This window comes from Haliotis rubra, unplaced genomic scaffold, assembly GCF_003918875.1.
Source record: "Haliotis rubra isolate DU_JTF1 unplaced genomic scaffold, ASM391887v1 Scf161, whole genome shotgun sequence".
In the NCBI taxonomy this organism is placed as follows: domain Eukaryota; kingdom Metazoa; phylum Mollusca; class Gastropoda; order Lepetellida; family Haliotidae; genus Haliotis; species Haliotis rubra.
In genome coordinates, this window is record NW_025765570.1 from 511,420 (window position 1) to 526,191 (window position 14,772).

Genomic DNA, 14,772 nt, shown 5'->3' on the forward strand with positions numbered 1-14,772 from the left:
TCTCAGTTCGTTATCTTACGAGTGTCAGATCGTTTTCCTACCAGTGTCATCTCGTTATCCTACTAGTCTCAGATCGTTATCCTACCAGTGTCAGATTGCAATCCTACCAGTGTCAGTCCGTTACCCTACCAGTGTCAGATCGTTATCCTACCAGAGTCAGATCGTTTTCCTACCAGTGTCATCTCGTTATCTTACTAGTTTCAGTTAGTTATCCTACCAGTGTCTGATTGTTACCCTACCAGTGTCAGATCGTTATTCTACTAGTTTCAGTTAGTTATCCTATCAGTGTCAGATTGTTAGCCTACTAGTCTCAGTTCGTTATCCTACCAGTGCCAGATTGTTATCCTACCAGTGTCAGATCGTTATCCTAGCAGTGTCAGATCGTTTTCCTACCAGTGTCATCTCGTTATCCTACTAGTCTCAGTTCGTTATCCTACTAGTTTCAGTTAGTTATCCTACCAGTGTCAGATCGTTATCCTACCAGTGTCAAATCGTTATCCTACTAGTCTCAGTTAGTTATCCTACCAGTGTCTGATTGTTATCCTACCAGTGTCAGATCGTTATTCTACTAGTTTCAGTTAGTTATCCTATCAGTGTCAGATTGTTAACCTACTAGTCTCAGTTCGTTATCCTACCAGTGCCAGATTGTTATCCTACCAGTGCCAGATCGTTATCCTATCAGTGTCAGATCGTTATCCTATCAGTGTCAGATCGTTATCCTACCAGTGTCAAATCGTTATCCTACTAGTCTCAGTTCGTTATCTTACGAGTCTCAGTTCGTTATCCTACCAGTGTCAGATTGTTATCCTACCAGTGTCAGGTCGTTATCCTATCAGTGTCAGATCGTTATCCTACCAGTGTCAGATTGTTATCCTACCAGTGTCAAATTGTTATCCTACCAGTGTTAGATCGTTATCCTACCAGTGTCAGATTGTTATCCTACCAGTGCAAGTTCGTTCGTAACGACAACAGGGGTGTGTGACCACAGTGATAAACAGAATGCACCATTTTGGTCCCAATTTGCATCAAGTTAACCGTCATGTTTTTGCTGTTTCAATCAATCTCACTTGTGTGAGTGCCTCAACAAGTAGTTCTTCTTGTGGTCTTGTAGTGTGCTGATGGACGTGGCCTAACACATGACCGCTGATACCATGTGGCTAACATGGCTAGTGGATACGTAAACACATTACCAGACGGAAGGTATTACTTGTTGACTGACGGCTTGGTCATAACGAGCAAAATATGTGATCGCAGCTCCAATAGAGTGGATACGCACTACGTACTTCATAATATGCAGTAAACTACCAATAGTAGCGCCTTGATATTAGCGAGCCGTTCAGTTCCGGAGGACGACGTCCGCTCTATTAAGTCTGCAAAAATCACGACCCGATTAGGAGTGAGTGAGTGAGTGAGTGAGTGAGTGAGTGAGTGAGTGAGTGAGTTTAGTTTTACACCGCACTCAGCATTATTCCATCTATATAGCGGCGGTCTGTAAATATTCGAGTATGGACCAGACAAACCAGTGATCAACATCATGAGCATCGATCTACGCAATTGGGATACGATGACATGTGTCAACCAAGCCAGCGAGTCTGACCACCCAATCCCGATCCCTTTTACGACAACCATAGGTTACTGTAGGTCAATTCTAACCTGGATCTTCACAGGTCCCCAGATTCGATGACATATGTTTAAACGAAATTATCAATTTGTGGATTTGTTCATACGGTAGAACAGATGGCTGATGTAAGATGGTTCAGTATAATATATATGCATCCCAGACACTACTAGAAATTACATGCTCAAGTGGTCACTTTTGTGGAACAACAATATCTATTTAAGGACAAAGTGCAACATTCACATCACGAAATCGTGACTCGGTGTTACGTCAAACCCAGTATCATGTAACACACCAGGACCAGTTTCCACAGTGAATCTGTAAAGCCAGCTTCCCTCAGACTGAAATGTTCAATTCAAAGTCTTTATAAAGTACATGTGTTGAGGACATTTCCAAAGTTTAGCCTATATCATGTATCGTCACGTTGTACGTGACCAGTTCACGTACCTTTGCATGTAATTGCGACGTGAGGCATCAAAAGGGCACGATACATTCAACTGGGCACGAACACCTTTGTGTCATCACTGGTTGATACTGATTGATAACACCTGATGTCATCACTAGTTGACTGATTGATAACACCTGGTGTCATCACTGGTTGATACTGATTGATAACACCTGGTGTCATCACGGGTTGATACCGATTGTATAACACCCGGTGTCATCACTGGTTGATACTGATGATAACACCTGGTGTATTCACTCATGTTACTGATTGATAAACACTTGGTGCCACTGTGATATTGATTCATAAACACCTTGTGTCATCACGTTTCAATACTGATTCATACACCTGTGTCATCACTGGTTGGTGCCGATTCATAAACACCTGGTGTCATGGCAGGTTGATGCTGATTCATAAACACCTGGTGTCATCACTGTTTGATGCTGATTCATAAACACCTGGTGTCATAACGGTTTGATACTGATTCATAAACATCTGATAATGTCATCACTGCTGGTGATGCTGATTCATAAACACCTAAACACCTGGTATCATGTGTGATAATGATTCATAAACACCTGGTATCATCACTGTGTGATAATGATTCATAAACACCTGGTATCATCACTGTGTGATAATGATTCATAACACCTGGTATCATCACTGTGTGATAATGATTCATAAACACCTGGTATCATCACTGTGTGATAATGATTCATAAACACCTGGTACTGTGTGATAATGATTCATAAACACCTGGTATCATCACTGTGTGATAATGATTCATAACACCTGGTGTCATCACTGTGTGATAATGATTCATAAACACCTGGTATCATCACTGTGTGATAATGATTCATAACACCTGGTATCATCACTGTGTGATAATGATTCATAAACACCTGGTATCATTACTGTGTGATAATGATTCATAAACACCTGGTATCATCACTGTGTGATAATGATAATGATTCATAACACCTGGTGTCATGACTGTTTGATACTGATTCATAACACCTGGTGTCATAACTGTTTTGATACTGATGCATAAACACTGGTGTCATCACTGTTTGACTTAAGTTGTTTGGGCTTTTTATTTTAAAAATGCAGTTGAGTTAAAAATTCAGCTGTTTCAAATTGTCCAAATCAGTTTGAAATTGAGTAAAAACTTAAGTTTGTTTCGAGAAATCGGGGCCTGGTGTCATCACGGCTTGATACTGATTCATAAACACCTGGTGTCATCACGTGATACTGTTTCATAAACACCTGATGTTATTACTGTTGATGTCGATTCATAAACACCTGGTGTCGTTACGGCTTGATTTCTGATGAATAAACACCTGGTGTCGTAACTGGTTGATATTGCTTCATAAACACCTGGTGTCATCACTGTGTGATACTGATTCATAAACACCTGGTGTCATCACTGTTTGATACTGATTCATGAACACATTTCGGGGATACAATAGGTGTATAATGCAAAAGAAACCGTCGAAGACTGTTAATAGAAACAAAAAATCAGTCAAAAAAAATCCTTCCGAAAACACGATAAAATTCTCGCATTTATCATACTTATGTGTAAAATGTATATTGGAAATATGAGGTGGTTCGTGTCTCTGTCTATGCGTGTGTGGTGACGTATATGGGTATGTAGCCATGGGCAGTGTCGCAAGAGTAAGAATTAGTAGTACGGGAGTGGGAACGCTGGAAGGAGAGTTGCAGCTATTTCTGTCTATGATCGGCCACTATTGAACTATTGGAGACAATCCCATGATATACTTGTACTGCCTGAATCGGATGTGGGCGATAAAGACGTATATGCACCGATCAGATTGGTTTAAACATGGATCCTACCTGACTTAATATGAACTGAATAATATAAAAAAGCTCAAATTAACTGACCTGTCACATCAAAGCCTATCGGCAGTTCAGAGAATACTTCAAAGAATATCGTGGACGCATCAGCTAAAATTCCTCACTTCTTGAGTGAGCGAAAACAACGGGATGGCCATATATATATTTCACGAATGAACTTCAAATTACTGAAGCAGCATTGGGATTACTTTTGCCAATGTATGCATACCTGACAGAGCAGAATATTCATGACCAGCTCCGTCGACTTAAGTTGTATCTGATCTAGTGACCAAAGTCACTAGCAACCTTTGCAAAAAACCTCAGTATCGACAGTAAAAGAATCGAAAATAGAAATAAACGTCGACATTAAACTGATTCCTACCTTGTCTCATGCTGTTCTCTAGACCTAAATAAACATGAACTCCCTGATGTCGACGATAATAGAAAACGTCGACATTAAACTGACTCCTACCTTGTCTCATGCTGTTCTCTGATGACCTACACATGAAAACATGAACTCCCTGATGTAGACTTGGACGATAATAGAAATAAACGTCGACATTAAACTGACTCCTACCTTGTCTCATGCTGTTCTCTGATGACCTACACATGAAAACATGAACTCCCTGATGTAGACTTGGACGATAATAGAAATAAACGTCGACATTAAACTGATTCCTACCTTGTCTCTTGTCTCATGCTGAAAACATGAACTCCCTGATGTAGACTTACATGAAAAAACATGAACTCCCTGATGTAGACTTACATGAAAACATGAACTCCCTGATGTAGACTTGGACGATAATAGAAATAAACGTCGACATTAAACTGATTCCTACCTTGTCTCATGCTGTTCTCTGATGACCTACACATGAAAACATGAACTCCCTGATGTAGACTTGGACGATAATAGAAATAAACGTCGACATTAAACTGATTCCTACCTTGTCTCATGCTGTTCTCTGAGGACCTACACATGAAAACATGAACTCCCTGATGTAGACTTGGACGATAATAGAAATAAACGTCGACATTAAACTGATTCCTACCTTGTCTCATGCTGTTCTCTGATGACCTACACATGAAAACATGAACTCCCTGATGTAGACTTGGACGATAATAGAAATAAACGTCGACATTAAACTGATTCCTACCTTGTCTCATGCTGTTCTCTGATGACCTACACATGAAAACATGAACTCCCTGATGTAGACTTGGACGATAATAGAAATAAACGTCGACATTAAACTGATTCCTACCTTGTCTCATGCTGTTCTCTGAGGACCTACACATGAAAACATGAACTCCCTGATGTAGACTTGGACGATTTGAGTTTTTTCCATCCTTCTTCTGATTTTTGCGATGATCCGTTGTATATTTTGCTGACGACATTTGTTGGCATACAGTATCTGTGATTGAGAAACGGAGGCAAAGTAAATAGTTAAACAAATAATTTCCACAGAATAATTTGATAAATCAAATCATGTTATTTCCGTCACTGTCGAGCAAGAAAATACATGTACTGGATGGATCTTTCATCTAAATTACGGTCCTAAGACCAACAACCAATGCCAAAACGATAATCAATTTGGCAACAATTACAAGCAACATATAAGCCAACGAAAGAAAGAATTTTAAATCGTAATTCCGTTAACCACAAGAGGAGATTCCAATTTTAATGTACATCATAAGGTATGGTTGCAGTTGTTATGTTTCATTACACGGGATTACCTGTAAACAGGTAATTAAACATTCCAAATGTCATACATATACGGCGCCAAGGACGGATCGTATTAAAACCGGTATTGGTTCCCATGTGACCAAACACCATTACTTACCTGTTTCAATTCCCCCTAGGATACAGGGCATGCTCCGCCATGGTGTGAAAAGTTCCAACAATTCCCACCCCGAGGGAAGCTAATTTGATTTGACTGATCCTAAAGGCTTCTCCTATATAAAATATTTACACGGTGTCTTATTGATCTTGTGTCATCATACTACATTTTCCATGATATTATGTCCGCAAATATCCCGGCAGCTTTAGTTGTCTACTTCTTACAACCTGTGAGGTACAATAAACCATGCCCTTTCTGAAACGATGTCAAAGAGTGTTATGGCACCCCTCCAAACTAATCCATCACCATTTGCCTATTGCTGTTCAGACAGTTCTTTCCTTACATTTTGGAAGAGGTTGTAATCTGGCGGTGCTACCTTTGGTGAATACAGGGAGTACTCAGTATGTTCACAGCAAGGGTCACATTAATGCATTGCAGGATGTGTACCTACTACCTAGTGTGTGGTTTGCTCCCCGTTTAGCTTCAAATATTCTAACCAAGTTGCCGAAGCAGATTAGCATAGAATTTGCCATTAATGGTCTGACCTTTGGGAAGGTAGTCTACCATTTAAAATGTTCCTTTGGAATGCCAGTAAACCGCAATCACTTGTCAGGAGATAGAACAGACCTTTTCGGAGACGTTACATGTACGGCTTCTTTGACTTTTGCTTAGTCTCTGGCTGATAGTTGTGAAAGAAAACTCACCCACGGTCACAAATCGGAAGGATCTCATTACTGACGACAGAAATAATTAAAGAGATGATTATAGTGAAATTCTTTCTAATCAGGAGCCATAAGCCTTAGACCCGGCGTATTAACACATCTGTAATGCCTAGATGATTCCCCCAAAGTGTTCTGAAATACATTTTATAATATGCCCAGTTTACTACGTGTGGTGAATCGTCGACCAATCACCAACCATCGAAACAGGTTGCGTATTTGGTATTTTACTTAACTGTTTAGGGTGTACTATGCATCCTTTGTAATTTGTCTCGGACATGACTTTTGTTCTCATTTGTTTCCGTTTGGCTAGACAATTGACATGTCATTGCATGTGTTTGTGACTGGTGTCACTAGTGTGGCAGGATACACTCATGCGCCCTGGTATCATTGATATTTGATAATTATTATGATCATGGTATATTCACATATTTATGATATATTCTTACCATAGACGAGATAAGTGAAATCGTATGACCGTGTAAACAGTTGCTCAGCACTATAAATTCAATTCACATGTCAAAACTTGAACATAAGGAAATGTGAAGCAATATTATGTTCACAACCAGATCAGTTTTATACATTCCTGTCCTCCACTGTTAAGTTTGCAGCTCATTGTCTAGCCTATGTAAATAACATCGGCAAAACACTTTCCTCATTCTTAAAATATCTTCGCCAAAAAAAGAGTCCATTGTACGATTATGATGTGTCCATGAATCCCTATCCAAATGTGATGATACCGAAACACGGCATAGTTCCTGGAACCGTTCCTCAAAGCGATCGTAGCGCTACGACAGTCGTAAGTCTATGTTAAAGTATATACCACGATCCTAGCGGTACGGTCACTTTCTGGACTACATAGTTTTACACTGCACTGAGCGAGCTGAAGGCATACACATGTACACTTCCCGCTATACCGCGGGAGCACACATACATTGACACATTGCAGTGAATATGGAACTACTATACAAAACATTTATTAAATGTTCAGTATTGAAGGATGAGCCAGGTTGTCAACTGTGGCGTCAAATGCATGTGAAATTAACGAACAGTTTGGAACATAATCAAAATGTACCCTTTATGGTAATGGTAATTAAATGTCGATCTAAAACAACTCGTTATTGTCAATTATGTATCTACGTTTATGTCTCACAAAATGTTAAGACGGCATTGAACATATTCATAACCTCACTAGAATTGTTTATTTGGGACTGACATTTTTAGACGGTTATATCGATTGCAGCAATGTAATTTAATCGCAAGTGCAGCTGAAATAGATCAATTACTGTTGGAAAATGGCCATGTGGTCAGGTCGCAAATCAAATTACCTTTAAAACAGAGACTGTTGCCATGAATACTTTATCTTTAACAAACATCAAACAACGTCATGTTGAGTTTTAAATTATCAACTGACTTCATGTCCAGTTTGTGTAAATCCTGTGTTCTGTACTGTAATAGTACTTTTGTTCTTCCGGACACGGAAACGATGGGAAACTGCTATTTAAACATTTGTAAAACGTTTCTGTGGCTTTTTTCAAAAAGCTCAAAAGATTAAATGCAATAGCCCCTTGGCTGCATGTATACTAGTCGAGTTGTCCATGACAGCAGTTGGTATGTGCAATATGGCACTGGCTGTAGGAGTACTGAAGAGGAACACTTGTCATAGATAGACGACATCTTTAATGCAATAGATGCGACGTTTCGGTTTAGATCTTGACACCGTTATCAGGCAAATGACCAGTGTAAGAGTACTGGTCCCGTTATGTGCAATATATGTCTGTCTGTAAGAGTACTGGTCCTGTTGTGTGCAGTATATGTCTGTCTGTCTGTCTGTCTGTCTGTGTGTCTGTAAGAGTACTGGTCCCGTTATGTGCAATATATGTCTGTCTGTAAGAGTACTGGTCCTGTTGTGCGCAGTATATGTCTGTCTGTCTGTCTGTCTGTCTGTGTGTCTGTAAGAGTACTGGTCCTGTTATGTGCAATATATGTCTGTCTGTCTGTCTGTGTGTCTGTAAGAGTACTGGTCCTGTTATGTGCAGTATATGTCTGTCTGTCTGTCTGTCTGTGTGTCTGTAAGAGTACTGGTCCTGTTATGTGCAATATATGTCGGTCTGTAAGAGTACTGGTCCTGTTGTGTGCAGTATATGTCTGTCTGTCTGTCTGTCTGTCTGTGTGTCTGTAAGAGTACTGGTCCCGTTATGTGCAATATATGTCTGTCTGTAAGAGTACTGGTCCTGTTGTGCGCAGTATATGTCTGTCTGTCTGTCTGTGTGTCTGTAAGAGTACTGGTCCTGTTATGTGCAATATATGTCTGTCTGTCTGTCTGTGTGTCTGTAAGAGTACTGGTCCTGTTATGTGCAATATATGTCGGTCTGTAAGAGTACTGGTCCTGTTGTGTGCAGTATATGTCTGTCTGTCTGTCTGTCTGTCTGTGTGTCTGTAAGAGTACTGGTCCCGTTATGTGCAATATATGTCGGTCTGTAAGAGTACTGGTCCTGTTGTGTGCAATATATGTCTGTCTGTCTGTCTGTAAGAGTACCGGTCCTGTTATGTGCAATATATGTCTGTCTGTCTGTCTGTCTGTCTGTAAGAGTACTGGTCCTGTTATGTGCAATATATGTCTGTCTGTCTGTCTGTCTGTCTGTCTGTAAGAGTACTGGTCCTGTTATGTGCAATATATGTCTGTCTGTAAGAGTACTGGTCCTGTTGTGTGCACTATATGTCTGTCTGTCTGTCTGTCTGTCTGTGTGTCTGTAAGAGTACCGGTCCTGTTATGTGCAATATATGTCTGTCTGTCTGTCTGTCTGTAAGAGTACTGGTCCTGTTATGTGCAATATATGTCTGTCTGTCTGTCTCTCTGTGTGTCTGTAAGAGTACTGGTCCTGTTATGTGCAATATATGTCTGTCTGTAAGAGTACTGGTCCTGTTATGTGAAATATATGTCTGTCTGTCAGTCTGTGTGTCTGTAAGAGTACTGGTCCTGTTATGTGAAATATATGTCTGTCTGTAAGAGTACTGGTCCTGTTATGTGAAATATATGTCTGTCTGTAAGAGTATCGGTCCTGTTATGTGCAATATATGTCTGTCTGTCTGTGTGTCTGTAAGAGTACTGGTCCTGTTATGTGCAATATATGTCTGTCTGTAAGAGTATCGGTCCTGTTATGTGCAATATATGTCTGTCTGTCTGTCGGTCTGTAAGAGTACTGGTCCTGTCATATGCAATATATGTCTGTCTGTAAGAGTATCGGTCCTGTTATGTGCAATATATGTCTGTCTGTCTGTCTCTCTGTGTGTCTGTAAGAGTACTGGTCCTGTTATGTGCAATATATGTCGGTCTGTAAGAGTATCGGTCCTGTTGTGTGCAATATATGTCTGTCTGTCTGTCTGTCTGTCTGTCTGTAAGAGTACTGGTCCTGTCATATGCAATATATGTCTGTCTGTAAGAGTATCGGTCCTGTTATGTGCAATATATGTCTGTCTGTCTGTCTGTGTGTCTGTAAGAGTACTGGTCCTGTTATGTGCAATATATGTCTGTCTGTAAGAGTACTGGTCCTGTTATGTGCAATATATGTCTGTCTGTCTGTCTGTCTGTCTGTAAGAGTACTGGTCCTGTCATATGCAATATATGTCTGTCTGTAAGAGTATCGGTCCTGTTATGTGCAATATATGTCTGTCTGTCTGTCTGTCTGTGTGTCTGTAAGAGTACTGGTCCTGTTATGTGCAATATATGTCTGTCTGTAAGAGTACTGGTCCTGTTATGTGCAATATATGTCTGTCTGTCTGTAAGAGTACTGGTCCTGTCATATGTAATATATGTCTGTCTGTACGAGTATCGGTCCTGTTATGTGCAACATATGTCTGTCTGTCTGTCTGTCTGTCTGTGTGTCCGTAAGAGTACTGGTCCTGTTATGTGCAACATATGTCTGTCTGTAAGAGTACTGGTCCTGTTATGTGCAATATATGTCTGTCTGTAAGAGTATCGGTCCTGTTATGTGCAATATATGTCGGTCTGTAAGAGTACTGGTCCTGTTGTGTGCACTATATGTCTGTCTGTCTGTCTGTCTGTCTGTGTGTCTGTAAGAGTACCGGTCCTGTTATGTGCAATATATGTCTGTCTGTCTGTCTCTCTGTGTGTCTGTAAGAGTACTGGTCCTGTTATGTGCAATATATGTCTGTCTGTAAGAGTACTGGTCCTGTTATGTGAAATATATGTCTGTCTGTCAGTCTGTGTGTCTGTAAGAGTACTGGTCCTGTTATGTGAAATATATGTCTGTCTGTAAGAGTACTGGTCCTGTTATGTGAAATATATGTCTGTCTGTAAGAGTATCGGTCCTGTTATGTGCAATATATGTCTGTCTGTCTGTGTGTCTGTAAGAGTACTGGTCCTGTTATGTGCAATATATGTCTGTCTGTAAGAGTATCGGTCCTGTTATGTGCAATATATGTCTGTCTGTCTGTCTGTCGGTCTGTAAGAGTACTGGTCCTGTCATATGCAATATATGTCTGTCTGTAAGAGTATCGGTCCTGTTATGTGCAATATATGTCTGTCTGTCTGTCTCTCTGTGTGTCTGTAAGAGTACTGGTCCTGTTATGTGCAATATATGTCGGTCTGTAAGAGTATCGGTCCTGTTGTGTGCAATAAATGTCTGTCTGTCTGTCTGTCTGTCTGTCAGAGTACTGGTGCTGTCATATGCAATATATGTCTGTCTGTACGAGTATCGGTCCTGTTATGTGCAATATATGTCTGTCTGTCTGTGTGTCTGTAAGAGTACTGGTCCTGTTATGTGCAATATATGTCTGTCTGTAAGAGTACTGGTCCTGTTATGTGCAATATATGTCTGTCTGTCTGTAAGAGTACTGGTCCTGTCATATGTAATATATGTCTGTCTGTACGAGTATCGGTCCTGTTATGTGCAACATATGTCTGTCTGTCTGTCTGTCTGTCTGTGTGTCCGTAAGAGTACTGGTCCTGTTATGTGCAACATATGTCTGTCTGTAAGAGTACTGGTCCTGTTATGTGCAATATATGTCTGTCTGTAAGAGTATCGGTCCTGTTATGTGCAATATATGTCTGTCTGTCTGTCTGTCGTGTCTGTAAGAGTACTGGTCCTGTCATATGCAATATATGTCTGTCTGTAAGAGTATCGGTCCTGTTATGTGCAATATATGTCTGTCTGTCTGTCTCTCTGTGTGTCTGTAAGAGTACTGGTCCTGTTATGCAATATATGTCTGCAATATATGTCAATATATGTCTGTAAGAGTATCGGTCCTGTTATGTGCAATATATGTCTGTCTGTCTGTCTGTGTGTCTGTAAGAGTACTGGTCCTGTTATGTGCAATATATGTCTGTCTGTAAGAGTATCGGTCCTGTTATGTGCAATATATGTCTGTCTGTAAGAGTACTGGTCCTGTTATGTGCAATATATGTCTGTCTGTAAGAGTACTGGTCCTGTTATGTCCTGTATATGTCTGTCAATATCGGTCCTGTATGTCTGTCTGTCTGTCTGTGTCTGTAAGAGTACTGGTCCTGTCATATGCAATATATGTCTGTCTGTAAGAGTATCGGTCCTGTTATGTGCAATATATGTCTGTCTGTCTGTCTCTGTGTGTCTGTAAGAGTACTGGTCCTGTTATGTGCAATATATGTCGGTCTGTAAGAGTATCGGTCCTGTTATGTGCAATATATGTCTGTCTGTCTGTCTCTCTGTGTGTCTGTAAGAGTACTGGTCCTGTTATGTGCAATATATGTCGGTCTGTAAGAGTATCGGTCCTGTTATGTGCAATATATGTCTGTCTGTAAGAGTATCGGTCCTGTTATGTGCAATATATGTCTGTCTCTGTCTGTCTGTAAGAGTACTGGTCCTGTCATATGCAATATATGTCTGTCTGTAAGAGTATCGGTCCTGTTATGTGCAATATATGTCTGTCTGTCTGTCTGTGTGTCTGTAAGAGTACTGGTCCTGTTATGTGCAATATATGTCTGTCTGTAAGAGTACTGGTCCTGTTATGTGCAATATATGTCTGTCTGTCTGTCTGTCTGTAAGAGTACTGGTCCTGTCATATGCAATATATGTCTGTCTGTAAGAGTATCGGTCCTGTTATGTGCAATATATGTCTGTCTGTCTGTCTGTGTGTCTGTAAGAGTACTGGTCCTGTTATGTGCAATATATGTCTGTCTGTAAGAGTACTGGTCCTGTTATGTGCAATATATGTCTGTCTGTAAGAGTATCGGTCCTGTTATGTGCAATATATGTCTGTCTGTCTGTGTGTCTGTAAGAGTACTGGTCCTGTCATATGTGCAATATATGTCTGTCTGTAAGAGTATCGGTCCTGTTATGTGCAATATATGTCTGTCTGTCTGTCTGTGTGTCTGTAAGAGTACTGGTCCTGTTATGTGCAATATATGTCTGTCTGTAAGAGTATTGGTCCTGTTATGTGCAATATATGTCTGTCTGTCTGTCTGTAAGAGTACTGGTCCTGTCATATGCAATATATGTCTGTCTGTAAGAGTATCGGTCCTGTTATGTGCAATATATGTCTGTCTGTCTGTCTGTCTGTGTGTCTGTAAGAGTACTGGTCCTGTTATGTGCAATATATGTCGGTCTGTAAGAGTATCGGTCCTGTTATGTGCAATATATGTCTGTCTGTCTGTCTCTCTGTGTGTCTGTAAGAGTACTGGTCCTGTTATGTGCAATATATGTCGGTCTGTTTGAGTGTCTGTCTGTATGTGTATATGTATGCAATATATGTCTGTCTGTAAGAGTATCGGTCCTGTTATGTGCAATATATGTCTGTCTGTCTGTCTGTCGGTCTGTAAGAGTACTGGTCCTGTCATATGCAATATATGTCTGTCTGTAAGAGTATCGGTCCTGTTATGTGCAATATATGTCTGTCTGTCTGTCTCTCTGTGTGTCTGTAAGAGTACTGGTCCTGTTATGTGCAATATATGTCTGTCTGTAAGAGCACTGGTCCTGTTATGTGCAATATATGTCTGTCTGTAAGAGTATCGGTCCTGTTATGTGCAATATATGTCTGTCTGTCTGTCTGTGTGTCTGTAAGAGTACTGGTCCTGTCATATGCAATATATGTCTGTCTGTAAGAGTATCGGTCCTGTTATGTGCAATATATGTCTGTCTGTCTGTCTGTGTGTCTGTAAGAGTACTGGTCCTGTTATGTGCAATATATGTCTGTCTGTAAGAGTACTGGTCCTGTTATGTGCAATATATATCGGTCTGTAAGAGTATCGGTCCTGTTATGTGCAATATATGTCTGTCTGTTTGTGTGTCTGTCTGTGTGTCTGTAAGATTACTGGTTCCGTTATATGCAATGTCTGTCTGTCTGTAGAAATACACGTCGTGTTATGTGCAATATATGTCTGACAGGGAATAAACAACACGATCGGGTAGATGACAAAGGTAACAGACAATAAAGAACACCATCGGATAGATGACATAGATAACAGGTAATAAACAACAACATCGGGTAGATGACATAGATAGCGGACAACAAACACTATCGGGTAGATGACGTAGATAACATGCAATAAACAACACCATCGGGAAGATGACTTAGATTTTAGACAAAATACAACACTATCGGGTAGATGACGTAGATAACAGACAATAAACAACGCCATCGGGTGATGATAATGTCCAGCACCACAGGGTTGATAGCAGACAATAACAGGTGCCATCAGGTAGAGTCCTTACAATCAAAAACACCATCGATATATGACTAACAATCAATAAAACCATTGAGTCGATGGCAATTTGCAATACCGTAGTATAAGATGAATGACATTCCACACCATTTTGTAGGCAACAGACAATCAACAACTTCATCGGGTAGATGGCGGACCAGACAACGGGTAGATGACAGACAATGAACAGAGTTACAGATCCTACCAACCTGTTCCATTGTGACGCGATAATCGTAGATTGCAGGGGTTTAGTTCTAACCTGGTTCAACATCGATCAGTATTATACACTGATAAACATTTTTATGTGACATGTTTTATCTTTCAGCGTGGCTTCAATTTAAATTTAGAAGGTAAATGTAGTGTTTCCAGTGATCTTTTCGGTATATGTAAGTTACATATAACATATACATATACCTATATACGCTAACATAATCAGTTCAAAGGGTGAGTGAGTGAGGTGTTTTTTTGTTCAAAGTATAATAACGTATTATCAGTATGGCTTGAGCACACATTTGATGCCCAACTTTCTAATATAAACCTTTTTTTTTGATCACATATCGAACACCAAAGAATCATCTACTGTCAAATACAAGAGATCATTC